The sequence below is a fragment of the Protopterus annectens genome, chromosome 2.part0 (genome assembly GCF_019279795.1).
Source record: "Protopterus annectens isolate FY-2018-M chromosome 2.part0, PAN1.0, whole genome shotgun sequence".
Taxonomy (NCBI): domain Eukaryota; kingdom Metazoa; phylum Chordata; order Ceratodontiformes; family Protopteridae; genus Protopterus; species Protopterus annectens.
The window spans coordinates 1,471,690,535-1,471,708,246 of record NC_056728.1 but is presented as its reverse complement, the minus strand read 5'-3'; positions in this window follow the sequence as shown (position 1 = coordinate 1,471,708,246).

The following is a 17,712-nucleotide window of genomic DNA, read 5'->3' as shown; positions in this document are numbered from 1 at the left end:
TGACCACAGCCTAGGTAGCAGTTTATGGGTACAGGGATGTTCACCTAGCGGTGACACTGCTGGTATCATCCATCAGACTGTGCACATATGTGACACACCTCACACACACAGCCCATTCTGTATGTTGTTCACAAAACTGACACAGCTAAACTGATAGGTCATGGCCATTCACAGCCTTACATACACAGATGCCTAACATTTGTCTGTGTGGTATGGGCTACAATGAGGGTGGGGTACAACACATTAACCCTATTCTACTGTATCTGGCACAGATGTGCTGTGCACATGTCACTCTTGCACCTTTTGTAGTTGTGGGTCTGTCAACAGGCCACTGGTGGAACACACCTGTGACATGCAAAGGTATTTGTAATCAAATATCCGTGCTATCTTGTACATCTGTACTGCTAGCATCTACAGTGCTAATGGTTCATGGACATGTACACCATACTCAGCAGGGTTATAGTGCGGTGCCACCCTAAATGACTGTCATCACCTCTTGTGGGTTGATATTATCCAACACCCTATCTGTATTGTATGGTCATGCTAGGCACTTGTTCAGAACATGTGAGCATGTCATGAGCTACTGATTACTATAGCGCCCATTCCACACCATTTCCCACAGGTACACTGGCTGTCCTACACTTCCCAGCTTGCTTAAGGTACGACAGCTGTTGTACACATGTAACGCACATATCCTGTGGGACATGGTTGTATATGCAGGCATGTCCAACTGTCACATACCAGTGCTACTGCCTGTCTATATGAAGGATATGTCGTACATGTGGCAATAGAGCAATTGTCTCATGTACACATTCAATGCTCACTTCCCAACATACGGCACTACAGCCTGTGGGGGATGCACGTCTGCAGCCGTGCTGGGCCCATAGCTCTCAGGTGTACCTCATTACGGGGAATGTACCTCATTTGGGGTTCTAAAAGGTGCATGTTCCTCAAAGTTCCACATTGGAAGGGTCTGTCACACATTCATTGTTGTACATAGTTTACCTGCTAGCCATGGCTAGATAGATGAGAATCATATTAATTCATTGGAATATCTGTTTTATACATAAGACCAGCCTATTTTAGCCATCATATGCCCTTCCTAGTTGACGCTGTTAGTAAGCCAGTTGTAAGTGTTCCACATTTCGCCCATTTGTCACACTGTATGAGGGCTAATGTTCCTCATTTTGGGGACAGGAGGCTGACAGCTATGGCTGGGGGTAATGCTGTCACCAACCCTGACTGCACCTGACAGTCATTTGGGGATGTGTAACATTCGCAACACACCCCACCCGTCACATAGTCTCACATAATCTACACCACTGGCCACACCTATGAGGACAACCTGTGCAGTATGTCTCTATACTCACTGTAGGCACCAGAGGTAGCCCCCATCATGGAAGACAACATCACCAGCTTATAGCCCACAGACTCATGTGTGCCCACCACATACAGCCAATAGTGTGTTATAACATTCACAACACACCAGTCATAGCTGACTCTGTAGGGTGTCACACTGCAGTTCCACACAGCAGGCTACACAAGGCGTTAGTCGCTTACATCTTGCTGTCGGGTAACTGCTTCTGCAACATAACCTATGCACCCATGCCACACCTCACCAGGTACGATATGTCTGTCATTCGCCATGTTAGTGTGACTGCCCTGTGATGCCACTTCACAGACTACGTGTGCAGGGACATGCAATAGCTCACCAGTCTTATAGCCCTGAGGGTGTGGGTCTAGCCCTGGGGAGCATTTTGCATTCGTCCGGACATGATACCACTGTACAGTGACCGACTGTGTCACTGCAACAGTTGCCTATGCTCCTATTGTCATTCCACAGGCATGTGGTATCTGTCCACTATGACTGTCCTGGTCAAACACAATGCTGTGGCACAGATGACTTGCACCTGTCGGCCCTGGGAGAACAGCTCACATGCTAGGCTCTTGCTGCTTCTATACTGCCTGTCCTGCACAGTTTCCAATAACTGTCACTGGCAGGGCGGTAACTGGCATGTGCGACATGGGGTCATGTGACACATTGCTTGCATCTTCCCCTGTGACGCACGCAGGCAAGGCACACCTTATAATGCACCACTCCAACATCTCTGCAGTGACTGGGACCTGCCTGTAGGCTCTGCAGAGCACACCTGCAATGACAGGTTATAGATGGACCATACCTTCCAGGCACATACCTGGACTGGCACACCCACAGCTGAGGGGTTCCCATATCCCACTATGTTTTGCACACATCCTGGCAAGTTGCTTAGCACAATGCATCAGAGGTGCTCCACGTGCAACTAACTGTGTCCGGGACTGCTATACACATTGTAACAAGCGACAGAGTCAACATCATACCCCACGGGTAACATACCTTCTATGGTGGTATAGTGGACAGTGGACCTCAGCTACTACTGATGTGTGACTGACACTACCCCACACTTCACTGAAATAGCCACTCATGTACCGACACATCCATGAGTCATACCCTCCACTCTGCTGGATCAACACATACACACCACCTCCAAGACCTACATTACCCTTGGCATGAAAACTACCACCATGTGACTGGTGTTACACACCTGGGGTTATCCCCTCATTGGTGGATTCCGAACATGTGCTAATCTACCGTGTTAGCCACATCACGGAAACACACCCATCACAGCATACACAGTACATGTGTACTACTACACCTACTACAGACGTCTGCTGACAGCGGTTGTTAACATCATGACACCCGTGCAGATGGACAATGCACATACAAATGCTGACACATACCCCAGTGCACTTAATTAGCATGTACACAACTGCATGGATCATGCTATTCCACACAGAGCCATGATGGTACACACCAGATAACAGACGCCACTCTGGTGGTCATGTTCCACGGACATATGATGTACAACAACAGGTGTAGGCTGTTGCACAGTGGTGTACATTCCCATGTGTGGGGTGGCTCACTGGTCAGCCGTGGTGGGGCCACAGGGTCCCTCATCACATACTCCAAGACTAGCTACGTAAACATGACTGCCACACATTCCGGGGTGTACCACAAGGCATTATAGTGGTATGTCAGTAGTCAATGGCAACACCCACATCTGCTGTCACATACAACAGTCACTCAGGAACATTGCAGACCCAGGTATTGTTGGCAACATGCTGGAGGATGGATTCTATGCTGACAGTACACCCTCTCACTCACTACAGGGCCACAATCCATACATGAACATTGTGGTGTCCCTGTGGTCAGACCTACACAGTACTGACCTACACTCTATGTGTCCTGGGACACTGGCTCCATGTCACCTTCCAATGTTGTGATGTCCACCAACCTCCAAATTACATGTCTCACCACTAGGCCACCATATTCAGTAATAGCATTTCTTCAGACATTGTAGACCCTGAATGGCACACAGCAGCATTTATCACACTACACACAGGTGGCACCGTGTTGCACGAGTGGGACTATAGTTCTACACACCTGACTGGACTGTTCTGCGTGGCTATTGGGCACATCATCAAGGACGTCATTCTCAGAGACATTGTTGGTCTCCCGTCCTCTGCTGCCACCGGGTTGGGCTTGTTAAGGCCAGAGCATGGCCCCTACACATGGAGGACTCCTTTCATACAGTTACCAGGGTAGTTGCTGATGGTACGGGAGTCCACACATCCTACATTGTCCTCTCATTGCCTTTCAGCACCATTCCCCATTCTGGTATTGACAACATACACATCCACCTGCACATCGTACCCTGTGTCTCAGGATGTTATGCTATGTGGCTCATGGACAGGACACACAGTGAGGCCAGCATACCATAGTACCTACTACATGTCAGGTACTTTGGCATACCACGGTCCTCAGTCATAGGGCCCCTCATGTTAAGTATATGCTTCCCTGTGGAACAGGCTGGCACAGGGGACTTTCCCGCCTAGCTTTACAACCCCCTACATACCAAGCGCCATGATTGCTCCACCAGCTGATACTGACTCCAACCATACGGATGTCGCTGTGACAGATACATAATATGACTATCATGGCATCAAGCTGCATGACACAAGATGCATGCACATCACCTTTGCATTACACCATTCACCCACTGACTATCACATGGATGGTGGTCCCCTACATACATATCACATTGTACATGTTTGCAGTACACACATATGTCCCACCCACTCCTGTGGTTACCATATTGCCACTGGTGTGGATATCCTCCTACGTGGCCACACCTATCTGTACTGGGTGTGTAACTGGTACATAGGCACCCATTGTACCTCTGAACTCAAGACATCTACACACATTCAAGGGTACACCACCCCATTTAGGGTGTACCTTACACAACAACTACAGCTTTACATGCCACAACATTAACACGCCATGACGTTTACTGAGCTCCGACAGTTTCAATATGCGGCTGCACTACGGACACCACATCTGTACACATTTGCATACTACATACTCAGGGGTGACCTCTGCTGATCAGACAGGGCCCATGTCCACAACATTATTGATGGATATACTCCTCATACGCAACATAAGCAGAGGCCACTGTGAGCAACATGCTCATGGATATGTGCACACATGCCACAATGAGTGGGATGTGCTTCTGGGTTACATTCCCAAACCGGACACTCACCATGCTGTGGAACATAAGTCCTCTGTACATCATGCAGGGACACTCAGTAGCACTGTTCATGTGATACCTCCCTTGGTGGTTGGGAGACACATGTAGGCCTGGGATCACTGCAGTGGCTGTACTGTGCAGTGGTGCAGGTGACACCTGGCTCTGCTCTTCACAGGGCACTACCCTGGAGAGGTGCCACTAGTGTGAACACTGTAGTTGTGCTTGCACATGGACTTGGCAGACTGCATAGTACCCCACTGTGCACCTGTGCAGCTATTACTTGTCCTTTGTGCATGGTTACTTGGTAGCCCTTCCATTTAGATTAGCTATCATGCTATTACTATGTCCCATACCTACAGGCCATATGTATCCTGTTATTGTACATACCAATAGACGATACCTGTGGTATGCATGATATGCCTGTTATGCTGTGTTGAATATCTGTCATATCTACCTATAATACTATACATTACACATATTTCACATAGTATCCCATAATGCAAAGCATACTTGCTCAGCGGGACCACCTTACATATGTCATTAACGTTATTTGCCCATACACATGCGTGCTGTGACAGTATATCAACATATACTATCCCCTGCTATGGCACGTCCTTGTTGGACATACCCTACCACTGATGGCGGGTTGTATGGCATTGTTCTGTTTAATGGCCTCATGTAGCATCCCTTCTGGTGTCTGTGCTATGTATCTTGTGTCCCACTGCTGGATGCACAGATTCTACAAGCGTTAGTATGCTCAGCAAGACATCATTACATAAATACCTTTCCCCACTTTATGCATTGCGGACACGTTTAATTAATGCAAACCAGGCTATACATACAGTAAAACTAATTAATACAGATCATGCTATACATAACCTTACATATCGGGCGTTCTACATACCTTGTCATCATTACAGCGTTTCGTTTCTATCTCTCTCACAGTGTTTCAACTGTTTTTCGGTATGAGCATACGGTTTGAATGTCTGGCAAGTCATCCTTATATACGTCGATACCTGAAACATGTGGATTCTTCCCGCCAATTGGTGTTCCTGAGTGACTAATTACTTGCATATCAGCTGTGCAGCTACTCCATTCGCCAATTACGCGGCGACAGTGGGGTATAATTGGATTCTCCACTTGGGCATTGCCTATTTGCCCTACCTTCGGGAGACGGTCTGTATTGTGTTTTGTCATGAGTAACTGCAACTGCTATGCATGGAGACAAGTATAGTTTGGATTCATGTCTCCCGTGGATTGTGTGTGACAGGTAGAGTATTTGGTTCAACATGTGGGTGTACCTGTCATCCCGACGTCTGATAACGGAGTATTGCAATCAATACCTGTAACATGGCTGTTTGTTCCATTATACAACGCCTGCAATTTTGCATGTCGGCTTTAATTGTGTCTCTCACACAGTATGTTGAGGGTTCTGCAGATGTAATTGACTGACTGGATGTTTGTGCTGCTATTACAGTTTGTATTGCTTTAGTTTCTAGTGTGGGGATGTCGGTGGTTGTACGTAACATATACAGTTTGTGGGCCTTGCATTTCTACATAATCCGTATATATGTGTGTGGGCTCCGTCCCTGATTAGAGAGCTAACAGTTAGTAGACTTATGTTACGGGATTGTACATTGGGCCGTTGTTAATTGGTTTCTATATCGTCTGCAGGTGAGCTTGCTACTTGTATACCTCCGTAATTGCAGCGATATATCAGGGGATATGTGTAGGTGACAGCTATCCCTTGTATTTCTGTCCCAGATATTTGCAGTCATTGTGGTTGTGTTGTTAAAAGAGCCTGTTTGCCATGGGTTGCCACCTTATCATATGGTCATTGTTGGACACTTGCGGGACACAAAGCGGTGTTTACAGGCCAACACGTAGCCACGGTCAGTACACAGGTAGCACATACTTTTATCCTCACTACATACCTATTGTTGTGTGACTTTGGATACTTATCATATTGCATGTAACATTTAAGTTTCTTACATACAGGCATAACTATTAAATATGACTGTTACATTATATATGGGACATATTTATGTCCTACCATCTCGGACATTTGCCCTTTGTACTGTTTTATGTCAGGACACACCTGCCCAGGGTGGGGATGTCCCTCCTACTGTGGTACAGGTAGTAACCGTATGCCTACGGCTAGCTATACCCACACCTACCATACTGGTCTGCCTCTGACTTGGCACCAACATACACATGTTGCAGACACACACACACATTACAGTCACACAGAAACGCACACGACACCCTCGATGCACACTTACACAGACTATGGCACTCACAGACACAGTTGAACACAGTACCTATGTGGACCACGACACCGTCAGCGGTGACTAACCGTCCCTTCATATCATCATACTATTACTCGCGGATGTACTGTTCCGGTACTGTGTTCTATTGGTCTTTCAGCATCGTGGATACGCATGTCGGTATGTTACACATTCCATGGTTGGCGGTATCCTATTTATTTGTACCTCCATGATGTTATGAATGTCGTTGGACTATCTATCATATTTGCAGATATCACTGAATCCATCTATATCACCATATATCCCTCTATTGCCCTTTCTATCTGTATTATATATATGCATATGTGTACATATATATATATATATATATATATATATATATATATATATATATATATATATATATATATATATATATATATATATATATATATATATATATATATATATATATATCTATATATATATATCTATATCTGGCGGGGAACATGACAGGCACACAGCACCACCATATGCTGTAAGACTCATGTACTGTTCAGGTGTTGGCATTCCATGTTGCACTGGCTGTTGTGTTTACAATGTTTGAGGGCTGCCTATGTAGGAGTCACACATTGGGCCACCTATACATTACAATTTACAGGTGGTCATGTTTGTGTGCCATCCATTTTACTGTGTGTGCAGGTGGAGAGGTGTCAGTCCGTAGGGGCCTACACGGTCAGAGTATGTGCTATACGTTCCCTCTTTGCCAAGGCGTAGGCATATTGGGCATGCCTCCATCTGCCTACTGGGGCTGGCACAGTGTGTTCATGGTCTGAATCCCTCTGTGCCTGTACTGGCCTTGGCAATTGCAGTGGGCTATGAGGGCCTTCACCATTTTGTCCCTGCTGCAGCTGCTTCCGCAGGATCATATTATGTAGCATGGCACATACTATGATGATGTGGGCACATGTGCCTGGAGAGTACTGCAAGGCTCCACCAGATGTATCCAAGCACCGGAACCGTGATTTCAGCATCCCGAACACATGCTTTATGATGATTCTGGTTTGTGCGTGTGCCTCATTATGGCATTCTTGCATGGGTGTGTGTGCATTTCTGATGGGAGTCATCATCCATGGCTCCAGTGCATAGCCAGCATCCCCCACGAGATGGCCATGTGGGATGTCCCCCCTGACAAATACCTGATACAGCTGTGAGGCATGCCAGATATGGGAGTCATGGTAGCTTCCAGGGCTGCCAGCACACACATCCATGATAATGCCCGGGGCATTGCACACAACCTGGCAGTTGATGGAGTGGAATCCCTTGCGGTTTATGTAGCGCATACCCTGCTCACCGGGTGGTGACTTGATTTGTATGTGCGTGCAGTCTATCGCACCCAGTACCTCCGGGTATTGTGCCACACGGTGGAAGTGGCGCATATTGCTGGCCAACTCCTCCTGAGTTCTGGGGAAGTATATCTGCTCATTAGCATGTGGTAACATGGCATCCAGGAACTGGTGTAGTACCCTGGATGCTGATGCCTGTGAGATACCCATTATATCTCCAGTTGGCCTTTGAAAGGTACCTGTGGCCAGTATTCGCAGGCTTACACATACCTTCATGTCCACTGGTATGGGTTCCCCTATGTTGTTTCTGGTTCTCAGGCGTTGCCGGCACAGCTCCACTATTTGCTGTAAGATGTCCCTGTCCACCCTGTAATGCTCTACTATCTCCAGGTCATGTAGCCCCTGGTAAGTTACCCTTGGTCTGAACACTCTCCTTCTCCTCCGAGGCCTGTGGTGGTTGTCGGCATCATCCTCCACAACACCGTCAGTCTCTAACACATGCTGATGAATCACAGCTATGGCAGCTCCCAACATGTACATTTTAAAAGTTCCCCGTGTGTTTACACCTATGGTGCAGTGTTTGGGAATACACAGGTGTGTGTTGGGTGCTTACACACTTTATACTATTGTGCTGTGAACACCGATGATGTCATAGGGTGTGTATGTACGTTCGTAGCTACAGGTTAAGTTATGTGTTTTACTGCCAGAACTACTATTGTGGTGCCTTTGGTGTTGAATTACATTTGCCTGCCGTGGATTACCTCTTGACCTTCCCTTTACATTTCTGCACATTGCACCTACCATTTTCTGGCGTGCATCCTGCAGCCTACTTTCATTTGTGCTTTCCTGGACCTGGCGTATCTTGTGTTATGTGTGCTACTGCCGGTCTGCTGTCGGTTTGCTTTGCTCTGCTGTGTCAGGTCTCCTATCTTTGCAATCCAATACCTCCCCTCCTTTCTTTGCATTCACATGCCTCCCCTATCCTGTTTTGCAGGTTTCTGCAAGCGGACTTGTCAGCTGCCATCGATTGGCCTTCATGGGTTGATTGGTGTTGATTGCTCATTAGTACTCCAATTACCCTACTTCCGCATTTCCTTTTCTTCCCCTGACCTTCCTGTTTCTGCTATTGTTTGCAGCGCGTGCATCCGATTACTGGTTTTCGGGCACCTTTTCATTTTTGTACACATGCGCTTTTGGCCACCATGTGTGCTCTCAGCTAAACGATTCTTCCCCACCCCTATCCTGCAGCTTTGCTTAGCAACGGACAGGCCAGATTTGCAATGCTCCAATGTGCTTAGTGCTACAGTGGCACACCCCTCTGCTGATGTCATGTATCTCCTCTGAGCCACTCCTCGGTGGTGTTATACCACTGCGCCGTATGGTACAACCTTCCTCTGGCGGGACATTTGCGATTCAGTATTATCTGCCTCATTTGCATGGCATTGACTACTAATTCATAGTTACCGCGCCGAACACTATCGCAAGCCCTTAGCAACCCTTGCACCTTGGTTGTGGTGTTCCATGCCTACCATTGTGTGTTATGCTGTAAACCTGCTTTCTATTACATTGTGATTTTATGACATTTTTATATTATTTCTTTATGTTACAGCTTCCGCACACATGCCCTGCAGTTCTGCTGTGCGTTACTGTGGACATGACATTAAATGTTGTTATTTACATGTTATGCATCTTTTCTTATGCCATTGGCTATGTATTTCACCATTGGCATATGTTCACGTTGTGATACCTGGGTCTGGCCCTCTTCCATAGCTCCGATGTTATGTTTGGGAAAATGTAAACCGTGTTTTTTGGTTTACATTTCCATGGGCTTACGCTACGCCTGCACCACTTCATGAATCGCTATATGCCTTCATTTGCATGGTGCAACACTGCACATGGGGTGATTTGCATACCTACGCTGGGGGCTGTGCAGATCTGGCGTACGCCGGTAGTGCACGTGGAATTGGATCATACCTGAATCGCTCGGCGGCCATATTTGGCGTTATAATGCCTACGCTATGCATGCACCTGGCGCAAGCTTCATGAATCCCGGGGATAATTTGTTCAAGGGACGGGAACTCAATATTCAGCTACGTGCCTTTGTGTTTACTTTTTATTTTGGTGTTCGCAAAACTGTCTTGTGTGCTTTGCATACATTTCAGTATCCATGGACACTGACAGGAGTGATTACTATTAGAGGTAGGCTGTACTAGTCAGCATTTTAGGTTGCGCATATTTAGCCGACATGTTCATGCCTTCGTGCAGCGCTTGGTCATGCCCCCTGCACTCCCGCACATTTCCTTTGCACGTGGCTGTTACTGCAGTGTGCCTTCATTAATATGCATGTGGTGCTGCTGCACCATCTCTGTGTTGCACGGTCGACGCAAGGCTAACACCGTCCTTATGCCAATCTTCATGAATCCCGGGGAGTATTGTTTTACCGCAGGATTCACTGCTTCACCTTCTTTGCTGCTTCTTTGTAAAAGATCTGTGATCCTATTATAGAAGACAGAGCTCAGTGATGAGATTCTCCTTCCCTCTTCATCTACAGTGAAAATAAAAATCTCATAGAAACTTATGTGATCTTGTGGAACCTCATATCTCTCTTTCTGTATGTCTTACACTGTCTGCTCAGAGCTGGAGCTATCCTATAGGGACAAAGGCACTGGATAAAAATAGAGTATCTCCCCCAGGTGTGCCTGCTGGCTTGAAGTGCTGCTGAAGTAGTTGCTTATGTGAAACTGCTTTTCACTTCCTTTTATCAGCAGATGGAGCTCAACTATTCAATTATATTACAAGGAGTTTAGGTAACTTTTTTTCTCTCTGTCTTATATTCTTATATCAATCAGCTATACTATTGATGTGAATGCCATTCATACCATTCAATCTGTTAGCACAAGAAATCTGCACAAAGCCAAAAATAATGGAGGCACAAAGGCTTAAAGCTAGTGACATATTTTAGATATTGCTGTTATAAACTTAGAAAGTTGCTAGAATAAAAGGTTTTGTGTTACCATGCATTTTCTGAAGGATATTAAGTCTGAAACTCAAATGTTTGTCATGATTCAGTGGATTGAATCCTCACTGATTTGCCACAAAATTGTATATCTTATGAGGAACAGACCAAAAAATTTGAGGCAGAAATTTTATTTATTTGACATTTATTGACTGGGAAAGTCCGACTGGGTCAGGAACCCATTTTCAGTGGAGGCCCGGTGAGAAAAGCTCCACACACTAAAAGCATTTGAAAATATATAAAGTAAAAACATAAGACAAAGTATAAGTACAGTGGTCATTGCATTTACATGTGGGTGCATAGCTTACAAAGGTACAAGATAGCCCTATTGAGATAAAGGCAGCTGAGTTTCACTTTCTGCAAGTTAGGCAGCCAAGGAATACAGAGATAAGTAGGTTCATTCAGTTAGGTTATCTATTTCCAGTCTTGGTAGGCTGATGGTATACATTATAAAGAATGTTAGTCTAGTTACGAAGGACATCTATAGGGTTATTTAGGTAGACTGCAAGTAGAACTTTGTAAAAAAGTGAATAAAAGAAAGTAAAGGTTAGCTAACATGTACATTAGTAAGACTAAGAGTTAATTAGAGGAGAGAAAATGTGCAGCTTAATATTTGAGGTTAAGGTTCAGTAAATCAGGCAGCTTTGTCTTTAGAGGAAGGGGATAGGGAAACAAAGGATGGTAGGGTAAAGTAAGACAAAAAGGAAAAAAAAAGGTTGGAAGGGAGAAGGAGGAAAGTATAAAAGAGGAAGGAGGAAAGAATAGAAGAGTTTAGGGAGAGGAAGTTGGGGTGGGGAGGCTAGGTAATTACAACAGGGTTTCTAAGTCCTTTTGAAGCAGGGGCAGATGCTTGTATCTTGGAGGTGTTTTTTAGTGTGAGTTTAAAATTTTTATGGTTTGCTATTGTTCTGATGTCTGCTGGTAAGGCATTTGAAAGCTTAGCTACTGTGTAGGAGTATGGACACTGCCCAACTTTTTTCTTTGGTCTATGTAGGGTTACTAATCTGGACAGGTGAGAGGTATGATGATACTCACATTCACACACATGAAGTCGCCATCCATGCAGTGCCTCTTTTCAGATGGGCCATGACTGATGGAGAAGTTCTACAGGACAATGGTATGAAGCCTACCAGTATGATTGTTGCAAAGACTAAGTTTTATCCACCAGAATACATAATGCTGAGTCACACCAAGATTCATCAAAATTACCCCTGCTACATAGCATAAAGTTATGAAGACCTGACAGCACCCACCTGACTCAATATTAATTAGATTAGTGACTCAGACATTGGAGGAGTTGGGCAGGGAGGTGTAGCAGCAATTGTACAACTGTTGGCTTCCTATTCCAGGATGGAAGGCTGGGTTATTGTCTAGGACATGGCTTGCCTTGATGATGGAGGTGGTGTAGTGATAACACAATAGCTTGCTGCAAAGGCTTAGAGGGAGTAAGAGTTCACTTAGGTTGCATGTAGTGATGATGTTGATATAATCAGCTTTGGGCAGCTAGGGATCCCTTTCCCTAATTAGCACAATAATACCATAAATGCCCATATGGAAGGTGCTATACAAGGAAATGGCCTTATCAAACAGATTGGTCTGACATTGCTTGCCAAGTTTGTGAAGTCCTGATCTTCTCCCTTTCCTCCTCCCCTAGTACTTACAGTAAATAACAATACTCACCCTCTTAGGTGGCCTCTCTGAGGGTGCAAGTTGGGCATGTGTCAGGGGGACATCATAGCTAAAGATCAAGCACAGACTCTCGGACATTGGCTGATGATAGCAGCCACAAGTGACAAAAGAAAAGATTCATCAGTTTTAATAATAATAATAATAATAATAATAATAATAATAATAATAATAATAATGAAAATATTAATACATAGACTGTCTTATCTTTTGGAGTTTTTTTTTCATTATTGGTTTCCCACCCCTGCTAATTTCAAGCAGTAAATCACCAGTGCTATGATACAACAAATGGAAAATGTGCTTCTTAAATGGTCTTCAATCTCATTTCCCTAGACAGCTTACTCAAGGAATTCGTATTATGGACATGCATGATTCTGTCCATGCAACATGCACTAGAATGCAGTCCTCCAACCAGCTATGACACTATCTGTAATATCTCCATAAATTTTTAAGGGACATTGCAGAATTGGGTTGTCTATACTTCTCCATTAATATATGAATTGGCCTGTGGCTGTTTACTCCTTCCACCCTGATTGGCTGTTTACTCCTTCCACCCTGATTACTCATCATTACCTGGTTGAGTCAAACTTGTTTCATGGGTAGAATGGGTGAACTTCTAAACAATTAGGCTGCCCTTGAACTTCACTTACTTTGTAGTTAGTATATCTGAGATGTACTGAGTTTTCTTATCCTCTTTAATGCCCTCCTATCCAAGACTCCTTAGTAAATATGCCTAAAATCAAACTTCTTAATTATTGTATCATGTCCAGCTTCTGTTAGTGCCCTTTACTTTATTTATGTATTAATTGAGGCTGATTGAGTGTATTTATGAGTGTGCAAGAGAAAGAAGGAAATAACTGGATGGTTATAACCAGAATGCCAATAGAGGCAGAAACAGGTAGGTCCATTATAGATGTATGCCCATACCATCTATACGAGTTTTTAAAATGACTGAGATTCACAATCGTGCACTCTTCACATCTCATGCTCTCACTATAGTGATTTTCTGCTGAATATCAAAGGAGTGAAATGAAAATCATCTCCTCCAGGTCAGAGGTTACTTTTCCTTGCTGGAACAGAGCAGACAGCTCTCTGCAGGTGATGGAAGAGCACATGGCTCATGGAGGAGTTTGGTATTTCTGGAGTCTTGTTCATAAGTGAAGTGAGAAGGGATCAGAAGACTGAACAATGATAAGAGCAGCAGTAGCAATGAATGCTGCAGGTGCTGTACCAGAGTGTGGTGGCACAGAGAGAGTTGAGTCATGGTACAAATACCACCAACAGTCAGTCTATGTTTATCCACTCCTGGGATCATCAGATTCTGGTTGCTCCTGAAAGGATGAGTTTACAGCTGCACATGGAAGATATTAGGCTCCTTCATAGGGCAGTTGGCTTCACTCTCCATGATGAGGGAAGAGGATGGTGATTCAAAAAGATCTCACAGTACAGCTACCACTCCTGTATGTTGAGAGGAGCTGTTGAGGTGGTCTGTACAACCTGTGTGAAAATGTGCCTTTTATGTCTCTTACAAGAGGTATATCAGGCTTGGCACAGAGCAAGCAGACTGAGATCATGTTGTACAAGTGATATAATTTGGCCTATCTGAGAACAACTGGAGAATGAAGCCTAATGCAGCCAGTGCATCTTTCTACCTCTGTGACCCTTAGCAGGAGAAGCAGTTTGGAAGACATGTGAATGAATGAATGAATGAATGAATGAATGAATGAATGAATGAATGAATGAATGAATTAACATAATTCACAACAGTATTAACCCAGAAGATTTTTTGAAGAAGACATAAAGGTTTTTAAAAAGCATAAGATAAGATGGTTCATTGCATTAAAGGTCTAATGTTACATATGTATGACCAGTTAGCTGAAGGACATACCAGTTATAAATTATGGCCAGCATGGGAAACATAGTAGGTTCATAGGTTCATAAGTGTGTACTAGGCTAATGGTCCTGGAGCCTTTACAAGCCTAGCCCATAGAAGTGCCCTGGCATCGTGCCACCTGACATTAGTTCAGTGCCTCTATCAAGTAGAGCCACTGAAGTGATCCCCAGCATGAACTTTCTATTGCCTATCCACTCATCAAGATTTCTCTTGAAGAGGGATCAGCGAGGTGCTCTGCTTGACACGTATGGGAAGTTTATTCCAGAGCATGGGCAGTCTCTGGGTAAGGAACCTGTACCTCCAGCATGTTTTGTTGATTGTGGTAATGAGATTGAGGACTCTGGAGCATGTGGTGCGGAGGGATTGGGATTTCTTTAGATGTAGCATTTCTAACAGAGCTGGGTCGAACATGGCTTTATAAGTCAAGTAGTGATCGCCTCTAAGTAGGCGATATGAGACAGAGAATAGCTGGAATCTTTTGAGTCTGTCTGTGTAGGACATAATTTTAAGGCCTAGGATCCTCTTCATGAGGTCCTTCTGTGGCCTCTCCAGTTGTTGCAGGTGTCTAGTGAGGTACATGCCAAATGAGGCATTATACTCGATGATTGGTCTAATGAGGGAAGAGTAGAGAGAGACAATGACCTCTTTCTTCCTGGATGCAAAACCCTTGGTAATGAGATGCACCACATAGAAGGACTTTCTGACCACAATGACAATGTGGTGGTTGAAGGAGAGGTTGCTGTTAACCTGCATCCCCAGATCTCTTATAATGCCTTCAGTGTTCAGTGAGCTCCCATCGATGTGGTAGTTAATGGGAACTGAGTTTTTAACCAATCGGGATGATGCATTTTTTGGCATTAACCTTAAGGCCATGGTTCCGACACCAGTCATTGGTCTCAGTGACGCCTTTCTGTAGTATGTCTGCATCACTTAGGGAGTTAATAATGGCTCCCAGCTTGCAGTTATCTGTGAACTTGGTCACTCGGAGTCCCTTTATGTTGGCCTGGACTTCTGAGAAGTAGATGCCGAACCGGAGAGAACCCAGGACCAATCCCTGTGGAACTCCACTCATAACTGGTCGGCAGTCTGACTTGGAGTCCTCTTCTTTCACACTGTGTATTCTATCTGTGAGCCAATTTGCAACCCACCTAGTGATATAGGGGTTGATGCCTAGTTTGGTGAGTTTATCAATAATTCCCGAGTGAGGAATGGTATCAAAAGTCTTGGCCAGATCGAGGTTGGCTGCATGCACTGCCTTACCTTCATGCACAGCCCTGGTGACTGACTCAAAGAAGTCAACCAGGTTGAGCAGGCATGATCTCCCTTTCACAAAGCCAAATTACGTGGGGTCTAGAGTTTGGATATTTCCTATATCTTTGTTAATTAGATCCATGATGATGCGCTCCATAGCTTTACATATCAGACTCGTCAGGCTAATGGGGTGATAATTCCCAGGGTCTGTAGTCACTCCCGTAAGATTTCTTTTACAAGAGGTAAAGCAATGTCAGCTTTAAAGTGAGCTCATAAGATACAGTTCTTTTTCTAGAAATGTGAAAGCTGATTAGTATACAGCAGGGGTCTGTTGTAAACTGACAGCCAAGCATCTACTTATTGTTTTTAGAGCAGAAGAATTTTTATAAGCTTAGAGATAAACAACTAGTTCTGCCAATTATTAATCAACTTGTGTAATCAAATACTGTGGATTATTTGCAAGTATCAGTCTTAAAGTTGTTACTTTGTTAGCTGCCATCATAAGTCAGACGAGAATCTGTATTTCTTATATTCACCAACTAATGTCGTGCCTACATAATAATAACAAATGGAGAGATATGTGACGAAGCTAACAAAGCCAGAGATTTCAGATTAATTCCACTAAGGGTATAATTTAATGTGTTAGCTGCACAATTAAAACCTGTGATTTCTGTTCTTCACGTTCAAAATGAAGCATTTCTGAAATTGTTTTGAGTTAGGCAAAGTCATAACAATCATACTAAATGTGGGAAAATATCTGTGCAGGTATTATAAGCCATATCCTCTAGCTTGAAGAGTTAGAAGCCTTAAATGGGACTGAAAATATATACTTCTTAAGTATAATTCCCATTTTGTCCTTCCAGCTTTATCAGAAAATCTAGACAGAACTGGTGTGAAAGGTCCCTTACCATTGTTTGAGCATACCTTTCACTAGCTATTGTTTGTTGTTTCACTTCACAGCTGTTGTCATCTCTCTTACTTGGTATACTGCGTAGGGGTGTTTGTGTTTCTATACAGCATGTTATTTTATTTTACTCAAATTCAGTATCTGTATATTGTAGGTTTTGCCTTTTTTCACTACATGCATTTTTTAGCATCCTACATTAATATGCTGAGCTGATAGCATCTGTCCTTGGCTGTGGTGTGTTCCCTTTTTTCCTAGATTTTTCTTCAGCATTTTCATAGCTGGACTATGTTTATGTATTTATTTGTTTAATTGTTTGTTTGTTTGTTTGCTTGCTTGTTTCTGTGTGCGTTTGTTTCTTAAATAACTAGGTAGGTGGGCTTGTCCAACGGCTCTTTTCAGCCATTACCCATAACAGAAGAAAACAGAAAAGGATTTAAAAATGTGAAAAAAATTACTTAAATGAATGAATTTTTCTGAGTAGAGATCAGCTAAATTGCATTAAAAGTAGTGACACAAAATAATATATTTATTTACACAGTACAAGCATTTAGAAATTATCAAATACGTTAATGCATACCGTATTAACATTATTTCAGTTGGTACTTATGATTCATAAAATCCAACATTGGTTAAAACAGATTGTACTGAGAGAAAATTTAAATGATTTATTAGCCTGAATCCTTAAAACAGTTACATTTATATCCCCTCTTAAATGTCTTAATCTCAGCATGGAAGACTGCA